A 13,133-nucleotide genomic window follows, 5' to 3' on the forward strand; every position below is an offset into this window, starting at 1 on the left:
CTGGCTGGGCTGTGTTTTAATCCGTCCAGAAGATGCTTCAGAGCCACTCAGCCTGTCAGTCCGCAGAGAGCCCAAGCCATGTCTGGGGTAGGAGGTGTCACAGGACGTCGGAGAGTCTCCGTTTTTATCCCAACCGTCCCAGCTGTTCGAGCTTCTGGTCCTCAGTTTCCAGATTTATCAGAGGGAGAGAGCAGTCATGCACAGGGCCATCGTGGGGGTCAGGGATGGGGAACGGGTCGGCAGCTGTATGAAACCCTCTACGGTATGAAAGAGACAGATATGTGCCCAAAGCCCCCTTGCCAGCTCCAGAGGGTCGATCTGGACCCTGTGGGTTCCCAGAGAAGGAGCCAGTCAGGCTGGAGGAGGCAGGTTCCCCAGAGAACCGGGCAGTGACGGGCCCAACTGGCACTTTTTCCAGAGCTGTCTCCATCTCAGAGGCTGGCGCCTGAGCTCCTGAGGAGTCATGTTCTGGACCTGGCTGGGCAGCCATGAGCAGCCCCAAGCCACGATCTACTGAAAGTTGTTTTCTGTTTTTATTCCATTTTGAAATAAATCAGTGATCACCTTCCCGGGGTGCAGAGAAACCTCTCCCCTCCGTGGACTGGTCCTAGCCTTCCTGTCCCCTCAGGAGAGAATCCAGGGTGATTTTCCACCCATTGCTCATGAACAACAAACAAATCCTGGCAGGCAACATGGTACCCGTCCCACTTCCAGGCTGGAGTCCTTATCTCCCTCTGTGGAGCTCTCACTTCTTCCCAACTCACCTCCCAGAGGGAGGGCCCCAAGTGGCTGACAGAGGGGTCTTGGTCTCCCCGCTCCTTGCTTCCTCACCCGTCGACCAAGAACCCTGGCAATGTCTCCACCGGTGCCGGTTTCCAAGGGCCCCCGCAGGGCGTAGCTACAAGCAAGCCGTGGGAACCACCAGTCAGCCCTCAGGATCCTTCCCATCCTTTACTTTGTTCCAGCCTTCCAACGGCCCTGATTCCCACCCCCATCTCACAGCTGAGGGAACAGAAGCTCAGAGGGGCCAAGCAACTCGCCTAAGGTCACGCAGCTACAATATGGAGGAGCCAGGACTTGAACCCAAACCCATGCTCCACACACCACGGGGAAGGGAGCGGGCTCTGCAGCCAGAACACCTGAGTTCAAATTCCAGCTCTGCCACTCACCACATGAGACCTCTTCGTGGCTTAAATGGCCCGTGCCTCACTTTTCCTATCTGTAAAATGGAGCAGTAACAGTGCATACCTCATAGTGGTGGTATGAGGATTAAATAAGAGGAGTATGTTATTGAATAGGATTATGATCTTATGATTACGTGACATATGATTATACTGCCCCAGATCTGAACGTGGTGTAGTCATAAGGGAGTCTGATGATAACAAAACAAAACAAAACAAAACTCCTCCCAGAGCTTCTTTCACGCTAAGGTATAAATATCTGAGGACAGACGACACATTTCTCTTTTATACATTCAACAAACCTTACTGAGCACGCTTGATCCGCCAGGCACCAGGCAAAGAGCTCGGGATACAAAGATACAGTTTCCACTCCTCAGAAACCCCGAGAAGCCAGGCAGGGGAGGCACACAGTGAGGGAAGCACGAGGCAGAGAGCCCCGCGTGCTGGCAGAACACGCGGGCATGTCTCCCACTGCAGCTGCCAAGTCAGGCAAGGCTACCTGGGAGAAGAGAAACTGGAAGGACGAGTGAGGTTGGCCGAAGCAGAGCAGATGTCAAGGCTCAGCGGGACAAGAGTTCTGCACGTCCAAGGAACACAGCTGGAGTAGGCGGGTACAGATTGAGTTCAGATTTAAAACTTTGACGGTGTACACGCAGGCACTGTGTGCAGCAGAAGCCGAATTTGAGCAAGAACATATGGACCCTGGTGTCACCTTAAAAATCCCAAAGGGAAGGTGTGGTCAGGGAGCCAACCCCGTGCCTCTCCCCCCAAGGCCTGGGATGCATGTCACACTTGGTTGGTGGCACTTTCTCCTGAGTTCCACCAAGAAGCCCAGCTGTCTCCAGGGCCCTGGGACTCAGGACTAAATATCCCAGGCCTGGAGAGCCTACCATTCCTTCAGCTTTCCAGTTCAGGAAGAGCCAGGCCACCTCCCAGGACCCTCACTACATGCCTGCCTCCCCGGGGGCAAAGCCCTCTCCTTCCTCCTTTCTTCTTCCTCCTCCCTCTGCTTTTCCTTCCTTAGCCAGAATCACAGACACTTAACCCGCTTGGGCTTTCCCGTCCCCTGCTCCCCCCCTCCCAGGAAAGGAGCCAGCATCTGAGATGGGCCATGCCCACATCCACACCAGCTCCACCCACCTTCCCGTCCCCAACCCAGGATGCCCTTCCCGCTCCAGAGCATTCACACATTCATCCAGTCTGTAACAGGAATAGAACTGGGTCCTGGAAGCTTCAGCATACTCATAGCCAAAGAAACACAGTCCAACAGCCAAAAGCACTTATAAATGATTCAATTTTTTTTTTTTTTACTGCCATCCCTCAAAGAAAAACAGACTATTGTGGTAGATGTTGGTGCCCGGCTCAGATCCCCTTTCCTGGCTGAGGGCACCCGTCCCACAGCTACAAACAATACCAGATGCTCACAGCTGGTCCTTTCTGAGAACTGCCCAGAGCTAAGCAGGGGCTGCCTCTCCCCAGCTGACATGGAGTACAATTCAGGCTCCAGAGCCCCCCATGGGACCAGGCTGAAACTAGTCTCCACCTGAGACCACCTCCTTGCTGAGTTCCTCCCCTGCTCTGTCCTTGAACGCAAATTTCAGATTGTGCTCCCAAATTCACTAATCAAAATAAATAATATTTTAGTTCCATATTCTTAAAATTTGTTTATTTTAGAGGGAGAGAGAGAAGGCATGCGAGTGGCGGGGTCGGGGGGTGGGGTGGGGGCGGGCAGAGGGAGAGGAGAGAGAAAATCCCAAGCAGGCTCCACGCCCAGCTCAGCTCAGAGCTGGAAGCAGGGCTCCATCTCAAAATCCCGTGATCGTGACCTGAGCCAAAACCAAAGGTCAGACGCTTAACCGACTGAGCCACCCAGGTGTGCCTAGTTCCGTATTTTTTTAAAAATCGAAACTAATGCATAAAATGCACGATGAACAAAATATCACAGTTTTAAACAAAGATGGACCCCAACTTTGAACTTGCATGACTCTGTCTCACTCACCTCCCCCTAATCTCAACCCTGCCTGAGAGAACTTACTCAGTACCTCACATTTACCTAAATCCTTGCCTCAGGCTCTGCTTTGGGGAAACAGATATCCAACTCAGAACCCAGTCTTCTCTCTCCCCGCCCACTGCCCTGACTCTGAGTTGTTGTGTGCTGAACGATCATGGGCAACTACAATGTGCCAGGTGCATTCGCTGCTCTGCAGTCCCACTCTGGCTCTAGCTGCTGCAACCTTCCCCTCCATGCCCAGGGCCCAGTCTTTTCCAATCGTGTGGCCTCCTCAGCCACACCTGTGCTTACCTCTCTCTCTCAAATAAATCTTTAAAAACAAAAACAAAAATTTTGACCACGTACAGGTTCCAGTGGGCTAGGGTCGTCAGTCTCTCTGTTTGACATCAGGGGAAACTGAGACCTTTCAAAGAGCCGCTCTGTCTTTCCCGTCCAAACCCTGAGCCTTGAATGTTGCCTTGGGGAAACTGAGGAATGAACAAGGTGCTGTGGGAGGTAGGCGACATGGCTTCCAGACCCACTCTGCTCCTAATTTTCTTAGAACCTACACAAATCTCTTTCCTTCTCCGAGCCACGAGCGTGTGGATCTTCCAGGCGACCCTGAGCTAGAAGGCACCCTCTGGTCCAGCAGGGAAGACTCAGCCCAAGCTGGGTTCAGGGCATAGGCCCTGCCTGTGCAAATGAGCCAACACGGCTGGAGAAACAGGACCAGACACCAGGCTTCTTTCTCTGACACCATGTTTGGGCCTCAGTTTCCTCTTCTGGAAATGAGTTCTCAGATCCTTGCCAACTCACAGTTGGCTCACAGAGAGTGGCACCGGAGCCAAGGGCTAGACACTTGGCAAAAGCCAAACCACCTGGAGAGAGAGGCTGGCCAAGTGCCTCAGACGAAAGGCACACAGGCTATTTCCTCTAGAGGGACCCAGCCCAGACCAGAGGTCCAGGACTCCAGCTGGGGAATCCTAAAGTTTGCATCTTTGTGCAAAACCTTCCCTGTGCCCGGTGGGAGGGTCCTCGCGGCCCAGGTGCTAGCTGGGTTCTTAGTGGTTCTTCCGTCTGGGAGCTGACTGTGACCAGAGGCGATGCCCTGGAAGGAAGTGGGTCTCAGTTGTCCAGGAAACTGCTCCAGCTGCCCAGCCCCAGCTAGGCAGCAGGGTAGAGGGGAACAGGACTCACCCAAGTGGCATCTTTGCAAGTGTTGCGGTTAAAGCTGTCTGGCTTCTGGCTTCAAACTCCAGCTCTGCTGCTTACCAGCTGTGTGACTCTGAGCAGGTCACTTAACCTCTCTGTGCCTATTTCTTCAATACACAGTGGAGAGATGGGGGGCTAGGGAAGAAGACTCAATTGTCAGTGTCCCCCTCAAACCTGACAATCCATGCATTTCCTATCCCAAATTTCTCTGAATGAGCCACAGAGACAGAAAGCCAGAACACAGATGAAGGTCCCCTCCGCGGAGCTGACCCAAAGATTTCTGAGGGCCGCAATTTCTGTCTTTAAATGCAGGGGAATATTATGGCGCTGAATGCAAAATTCCCATGCTTTTTTTCTTTTTTAAACAAAGCGTACGCCCTCAAAATAATTTTACGTTTTAAAAATAGGCACACAACCTCAAAATAACGTCAGTGAGGATTTGGTTTTCCCGAAGGGAAGGAAGGGATCTTCAGGAGATGCTCCAGATCCTGGTCTCCAGAGTGTGTGGGCGTGCCCCTCTGCTGTTGGGGCTCACCTGGGCATCCCCTCACTAAGAGCTGTGGGTTGCCCACGATGTGCAGGGCGCAAGGTTGTGGGGTGCCCGGGGCAGGTTTCCTGGACAACTGAGGCCCACACCTTTTTATCATGGCATCTTATCTCAGCCAACTCCCAGAGAGAAGAAGCCACCGAGAGAGCCCAGCCAGCACCTGGAGCCTCGGGGACCCTCTCTCACCTCGAGGTAAGTGCTTGCTTTTGCTCAAAGAGGCTCCACTCAACCTCTGGAAGACTTAGAACACTGGCTACAGAAGAAAGGAGAGAGAGGGGAGGAGGGAGAGTGGGAAGGGCTATACACTGAGAAGACAGGGGCCAGCCAGACTTGCCCCAGCTCCTCACAGTGGCCTGGCTCTGCACCCCACGTCTGGGGACAGAGCCCAGAACCCCACGAGTTTCAGAGCCCCCTCAGGAACTGGAATGTCCCGAGATGCCTGCAGCATTTCCATATGACACCGAGGAGAGAAACTAGCCAGCCCCCACCACCCCTGGAGGAGCCAGATGATCCCCAGAGCGATGGTTTCAGATGGTTCCAGAAGCATATCGCTGCCCTGGAGCCAGGAGCTCTTTCGACTTCACCCCTGCACCCTCTCAACGCCCCTTGCAATGCACCCCGAGTTTTTGAGAACATGGCTTTCAACGAGGTGAAGCAACTTGCCCAAAGCCCCTCCGCAAGAAAACAGAACGGGGCAGAGCTTCCTACCAAAGCCCCCCATCACTAGGGACACAGACTGGACCGGGCCAGCCTGCTAGTGGCAAAACTGCAAACACTTGTGCATGTATTGAGCACCAGGCCCCAGATCTGTGTGCACCCAGTGTGTGGACGCCCCATTCCGGATTCTTGCCTTTAAACAGCTGCCTGTGGCAAATACCAAAAAAAAAAAAAAAAAAAGATAAAACACAAAAGTGTCCTCCCCTACATCCATCTCCCCACCCCAAAAACCCTATGAGGCAGTGTCATCCTCGCCCCCATTTTACAGATAAGGAAATCAAGGCCGCATAGCTAGGAAGTCAAGGAATGTGAAATCAGGCAGTGGGATTCCAGAAATGCCACCGGCCAGGCCCCTCTGCCTCTCCAGACACATCTGGACCACACGGGCTTCGCCCCACCCTGGCCCAGCCGGCACCGCCCGGCCTCTCCCCGCTCCCTGCTCCCCGCCAATGCCCGCACAGGGGAAGACAGTTTTCCTAGTTCAGTGAAGGGTGACAGGGACACCAGACTCCTCATCCAGGAGCCAGGACACGGCCATGGCAAGCACCTCTGCCCCCAGGCTCTGGTAGATATGGGGTGTGCCAAGATTGCGACGCTTGTCCCCACGGCCTCCCAGGCCAGCCCTGTTTCTCCAAGCTATGCTAAAGTGCAGCTTCGTCACATTAAGAAAAAAAAAAAAAAAAAGCAACTCAATTCCAACCCCTCCATCTACAAGAAAAAGAAGAACAGAGAAGCCCTCTCTGGTGGAGGTGTGAGGAAGTTAGAAATACACACTTCTATGGAATTGACTCTAACCGCCTGTCCTCGGGTCTCTGGAGCAGGACGGGCCTGCCGCTGGCTTGCCTCTGGGAAGATCCCTGGCCGAGAAGCTCCCCTCACCTTGTGTCCACAGCGCCTGGATGTCCACCAGCACAGACATTCTCTGCTGATTTAAGCCATTGTGCTCACAAAGCCCTGCTCCCGCGAGCTGTCATCAGCTGCAAATACCTCAGTGTGAAAGAGTTGATTGCTTTGGTTTTCAACTGGACATTTGGACGAAAACCGGCTTCTGATGGAACGGGGCATTTGATTAAAAAAGAAAAAAAAGGAAGAAGAGATAAGAGATAGACCTAATTGGAATAGGGAGGGTCTGAGGCAGAGGTAAGGCAGAAAGGCCTAGAAATCACAAAGGAGGAGGGTATGTAGACTCTGGACAAAGGGGCCAGGAAAATAGGAAGAGCCATGCGGGGTGCAGTCACGGGCGCAGGCAGGTAGAGGAGTTGGTGTCAGGGGCCCGTCTCCCTTGGCTAGCAGCTGTGTGACCTTGGGCAGCCGACCAACCTCTCTGAGCCTCACCCTGGACAGGAAAGTATGGCTGCAAACAGGCTGGGGTTTGCCTACTGGCCCCAGAAGACAATCTGAAAGACAGGAAGTGGGACAGGGCAGAAGCCGAGCAGGGACTCAGCCAGTGGAAGCCACCTGTCCCCCAGGGCAGGGGACACAGCCCAAGAAACTCTTAGAAGGAGGAACTTTGCGTGATGTTGGCTTCCCGGCAAACGCGAGATGCCAGCTCTGGGAGAGGGCTGAGAACGTGGAGCGAACAGAGAGCATGGAGCTGGGGCCAGCCGGGCTGGATGGGGAGGAGGCCGGGGGCCCCAGCCGGTGCAGCGGCCTCACCGTCAGGCCCGCCAGGAATCGGTGAGGGCGAGGTGAGAAGCATCGCCCAGCCAGGCTCCGGGCAGCCGCCCTGCCCTTCCCCAGAGCCCTGTTCCTGATTTCCTTCATGGCTGAGGTTTTTCACGGGTGGTGGTGGTGCGGGGGTACCAGAAAAAGAAAGGCCCATTGAGGCCAGACAGGCCCCGCATCCCCCAGGAGAAGAGAGGCTGACGATTCAAGGTCCCCATCCAGTCCTGCCATGTTTTCGGGCCAAGGCAGAAAGTGGAGGGGAAAGCGTGGGGCAAAGCATGACCCTGGCATGGTCCACACTTGGCACTTCCCAGCCCCTCCTGGCTCGGGACTTCTGGTCCCCCCACCCCCCACCATTCTGCGCCACTGGAGCCAAGCCCCCTCATGCAGAGGCCACAGTGCTTTTCAGCCCCACCTCTGGGCCACACATGATCTCACGTAAGCCGTGTAACACCCTGGTGAGCCCCACTTTACAGTGGGGGAAACTGAGGCACAGAGCAGTTACGTGATCTTTTCTGGGTTTCACAGCCAGTGAGCAGCAGAAATGGGTTTCAAAACAGGTCTGTGAGCGGGCAGAGTTTCTGCTTCTACCCATCAGGTGGCCGTCCCATTCTGACTCAAGGGACGCCCTTTTTCTTCGTGACCCAAATCCCTGACAGTTGGAGAAGCCCCCTGTGAGTCAATTCTGCCATAAAAGAGGCTGCAAATTGCCGGCACTCCCCGAAGACTCTCTCTTGACGCCAGTCAGCTCGACCTCCCCTGCTGCTGGGAGGCCTGTGGACTCCTCAGTGCCCAGCCCGGCTCAGTCTGGCTCCAACGGGGCATTGGCAAAGTCTCCCTGCAGTAAACAAGTCCCAGGCTGACCACAGGTGCCAGCCTAAATCAACTTTCTTCAGCCCTGGAGGAAACACCTCGTTCTCCCCAAGCTCTGCGCCTAACATCGGTCAGCAAGTCCTAGGCACGGGAGGAGAGGGTATCCGTCATTCAGTCCCAAAAGCCACCAGTGCAAAGAAATACTCTCTTCTCCGAGCTGGTTTCTGGACCAGACAACCCAGGAGATTAGAGCCACAAACCGACAGGCCCTCTGCCAAGCTGGAATCTCAAACTCAATTAGCTTGGGATTGTCTGGAATCTTCAATTGTTCTAATGTTCGAGCTTAAAGCAACTGGGTTTGGAGAGAGTGAGCCTCAGGACAACAGGATGCTGCTCTGGTAAAACAGGGCAGCCTTGGACCACCCAGAAAATTGGGTGGGATCTTCAAGACCCTGCAGAGCGTCCAGACTCCCTCCGGCCACTCCCCGCTTCCGCCCACCACACCAGACACCCCTGGCTCATCAAGCCTCCAAATCTCTGCTCATGCTGCTCTCGCCACCTGAAATATCTTTTATTTCTGGCCAACTTCTGCTCCAGCCAACTAGAGGCCTTGTCCAAAGCTAACTCATCCTTGGAGCCAGCTCAAATCCGCACTTTCTTCTCGAGGTGCTATTTCCGGACTTCCCCAGCAAAGCTCTTTACCCCTGTAGTACTTTGCACACTGAATGTATTTAACGATACACTTTCAGGGCGCCTGGGTGGCTCAGTTGGTCGAGTGCTCAACTCTTGGTATCGGTTCAGGTTGTGGGATTGAGCCCCAAGTCAGGCTCCGTGCTCAGCGCAGAGTCTGCTTGTCCCTCTCTCTCTGTTCCTCTCCCCATTAGTGCTCTCTCTCAAAAAGATAAATAAATAAAATTTGTAAAAACACACAAAAAAACAAAAAAAACCCCGACAATATGCTTTCAATCAAACGGCCAGGGTTCACCTACTGTAACGAACGGATGATGGAGGAAAATGTCTTGAGTGATCATGACCCAGAAGCAATTGGGCCTGTGTGCCCGGCCATTAAAGCCAACTTTCCAGCTAGAGGGACCCCCACTCTGTTGACACACTTGTCTTCCCACGTGACTGGGAGCCCCCTGAGGGCAGGGCTGGTCTCTCCCTGGATCCCACACTCCTGGCACACAGTAGGTGCTCAGTAATTCCTGGTCGGGGGGGCACGGAGGCTCTGTCTTGATTCTCTCACTACCTTCATGGGCTCCTTTAGACAAGTCCCTCTCCCTTTCTCAAGCTTGTTTCTCCATCTGAGAAGTGAAAGGGTGGACTAACCCATACTCAGGGCTATGGTCTGAATGTTTGTGCCCCCCCTGCACCCCAATTCATATGTTGATGTCCTAATTCCCAATGTGACAGTGTTGGGAGGGGGGGTCTTTGGGAGGTGAGGTCATGAGGGTGGAGCCTTCACGAGTGGAATTAGTGCTCTTATAAAAGAGACCCAAGGGCGCCTGGGTGGCTCGTCGTTAAGCGTCTGCCTTCGGCTCAGGTCATGATCCCAGGGTCCTGGGATCGAGCCCCGCATCAGGCTCCCTGCTCCGCGGGAAGCCTGATTCTCCCTCTCTCACTCCCCCTGCTTGTGTTCCTGCTCTCGCTGTCTCTCTCTGTCAAATAAATAAATAACACCTTTAAAAAATAAATAAATAAATAAATAATAGAAGAGACCCAAGAGAGCTCCCTAACCCCTTCCACTGTTGTGAAGACACAGCGAGAGGTCAGCCATCTGCAGCCCAGAAGAACCTGAACATGTCTGCACCCTGACCCTGGACTTCCAGCCTCCAGAACTATGAATGAGGAGTTTCTGCCATTTACAAGCCACCCAGTCTCTGGTAGTTTGTGAGAGCAGCCCCAACAGACTAAGACACTCGGGAATGACACATGATTATCTCAGATGACCATTGTCATCCATTGAATTTTAAGGTCAAATGTGGTCGATAGCTTGTCATCACTGATGGGCCCTAATATCACCTCCTTCCCACAGATGCACGTCACTCCCCCCATCAAGAGGTGGACTCTCTTGCTTTTTCCTTTGAGTCTGGGCTGGGCTGGTGACATGCTGTGACCAACGGAATGTGGCAGAAGTGATGCTTGCTAACCCCAGGCCTAGATCTCAAGAGGCCTGGTCACTCTCCCAGAGCCCTGGGCCTCCAGGGAGAGAAGTCCAGGGAGTGCTGCCACGTGGGGAGAGGCAGCATGCGTTCCAGCAAGACATGAGGCCATCTTAACTGGCCCCGCCCTGGTCAAGCTCCTTGCTGAATGCAGCCCATGAGTGATCTGACGGATACCACGTGGAACAAACATGGACCATCTCTGCAGAACTCTGCCCGGCTACAGAAATGTGAACAAAGAAGTCATTTCAAGCCACCACATTTTGGAGTGGTTTGAACCACAGAGATAAATATTTGAAACAGATTCCTGTCTGCCGTGGCTTGTGAGTGAGGAGTGTTGGATCTCCATCCCTGGACTAGACAATGTCAAGTTCAATGTCAATTCGATTCAATGTCAATTCAAGATTTTTCTTGGGTCTACTGGATAGGAAGGTACCAGACTGAGAGGGGATTAATCTATCAGAAGAAAGCAGAACCCCACTGGGACTAAATGAATCCAGTGGGCCCACTTGGGCTGTTTCAAAAGACAACTCAGAGAGGGTGGAGCAATCAGGAGCAGAGCTAGAAACAGAAACTCAGAAGGAGACAGAATTGGAGGAAGCAGCCCCATGGGTAGAACAGCAGAACAGGGAGCTGCAGGGTCTTGCAGCAAGGGGATGAGATAGACCCTCCCTGGAGACATCTCAGAGCCTGAGAACCTTCTAGTTGAACACAAGCCTGGCTGGGCATCTGGTACCACCCTCCCACAACTCAAGTGTGAGTTGGCACACACATTCCCAACAATGAACCCCCTTTCTTTGAGGGTACCCACAGCCCATGAGCCGGGCTAGCACTTCTCCCCAGCACGGGGCAGAAACAGAAGGGTTCTCCTGTCTAAAAATCACCAGGGCCTGATGTAGAGGCCCAACCACCAGGAGGATCACTAGTTCATGTTGAGTCCTTTACCAGGTTCTAGACACCATGCTCTACACTCAACTTGGGCACCTTCATTTCTTCCTAACCACCACCCTTATCAAAGGCAGATTGCCATCCCATTTCACAGATGAGAAGACTCACTTGCTCAGAGCCACAGGGTTTGTGGGTAGTGGAGCAGGAATTTGAATGCAGCCTGAATGACGCCAAAGCCCAGAGACTCGGTCAGGCTTGATGGTCACCCATACACCCCAGGACAGCCTCGTGGGCGGCTCACACTCACATTGGTTCTGACTGGTCAATGCCCTGCTGAGCCAGCTGTCACTACGATGGCAGCCATCTGAACTCTCAATTTCCAAACTCAGGAAACAGACACAGATCAGTGTTCGAGATGTCTCCTACTGTGGTAGGCAGAATAATGCCTGCCCATGTCCTAACCCCCAGAACCTGAGAATACGTTACCTGACATGGCAAAACGGACTCTGCAGCTGGGATTGAGTCAAGGGTCTTGAGATGGGGGATATTATCCCAGATTATCCAGGTGGGCCCGGCATCCTCACATGGGTCCTTGTCAATGAAAGAGGAAACCAGGAAAGTCAGAGCGATCCCATGTGAGAAGGACTCATCCCACTGCTGCTGGCTTTGGAGATGGAGAAAGGGACCATGGATCCAGCAGTGTGAACAGTCTTTTTTTTTTTTTTTTCCCAGATTTTATTTATTTATTTGACAGAGAGAGACACAGCAAGAGAGGGAACACAAGCAGGGGGAGTGGGAGAGGGAGAAGTAGGTTTCCCGTTGAGCAGGGAGCCCGATGAGGGGCTCGATCCCAGGACCCTGGGATTATGATCTGAGCCGAAGGCAGACGCTTAACGACTAAGCCACCCAGGTGCCCCTGAACAGCCTTTTGAAGCTGGAAAAGGCGAGGGGGTGGGTTCTCCCCTGGAGCCTCTGAAAGGAGGCTCATACTCAAGAATTCGTAGATTCTGACAACCGTTCAAACAAATCCGGACAACAAGGGATGGGTGTGTGCTGAACGTTCCCCTGCCCTTCATCGTCACCCCTGATCATTTCCTGAGTGCTGCAGATGGGCTCTCCACAACGCTGAGACAGGGAGCAACTGAGGCTCGAGAGGTATGGGCTGACCTGAGCTCACCCAGGTGGCTGGCGCCAAACCCAGCTCTCTTGTCTTCCGGCCCCAGGCTCCCAGAGGGAAAACCTGAACATGCTAGCCATGGTCTCTTGCCCCATTTGCCCTACCCAACCATCTCCTTGCATAAGATCCGTCCTCAGGGCTGGGATCAGAGGACCCGAGTCATGAACCTTAAGAAAGCAGAACTGATTCTGACATGCTGCCTGCGTAGCCACTAACCCCCCTGCTGAGTCAGCTGCTGGTACTTCCATGCTTGCAGAGTGGCCACGAGGGATGGGACAAGGCCTGAGCCTCCCCCACCACCCCCAGCCCAGGACTCTCCACGGGGCGAAGCATGAAGCCAAGAGACGCGCCAAAATGACTTTTTCCCGCCTGGGGACCCAAAATCATGGGGTGCCAGACTGCCGTAGGGACCCAGATGCGCAAAGGCAGACTTCCATGCCTGCTTTCCTAAGAATAAAATTAGAAATGTCTTCACTGGGCTGACCATGTGCCGTGCCATGCTTTATGTATATTAACTCACGTTATTCCCTAATGATGCCAGGAAGGAGGCATTAAGAGCGCACCCACCTTACAGAGGAGGACATGAGGTGACAGGAGATTCGGGGGCAGAGATGGGCTCCAAACGCTAGAGCAAGCGGCTGTGGAGTCTGTGACCACGTATATCTTTCCTTCTTGGATAGCACTGGGTAGAATTACCACCTCTCCATTCCACCCAGCAGGGCAAGAAATTCTACTTTCTCGATCCTGTTGTGCCCATCACTGCAAAACTCCAGAAGTTCCA

At 53.5% G+C, this 13,133-nt stretch overlaps 1 protein-coding gene across 7 annotated transcripts in view; it reads right to left on the bottom strand.

Annotated features, from left to right (window-relative positions):
• Positions 1 to 13,133, bottom strand: part of CMKLR1 (chemerin chemokine-like receptor 1) — a 64,773-nt gene that overhangs the window by 37,030 nt on the left and 14,610 nt on the right. The window contains exons 1-2 of one of the 7 annotated variants that reach the window (XM_027576709.2): positions 12,920 to 13,016; positions 11,662 to 11,766 (exon numbers count right to left, since the gene is read on the bottom strand). The exons of 5 other annotated variants lie outside the window; for them this stretch is intronic. The gene's annotated coding sequence lies outside the window, so the exon portion shown is untranslated. Of the gene's footprint in view, positions 1 to 11,661; positions 11,767 to 12,919; positions 13,017 to 13,133 lie in introns of those variants that run through there. One more of the 7 variants, XM_027576707.2, reaches the window with a different exon arrangement.

This window comes from Zalophus californianus, chromosome 14 (genome assembly GCF_009762305.2).
Source record: "Zalophus californianus isolate mZalCal1 chromosome 14, mZalCal1.pri.v2, whole genome shotgun sequence".
In the NCBI taxonomy this organism is placed as follows: Eukaryota; Metazoa; Chordata; class Mammalia; order Carnivora; family Otariidae; genus Zalophus; species Zalophus californianus.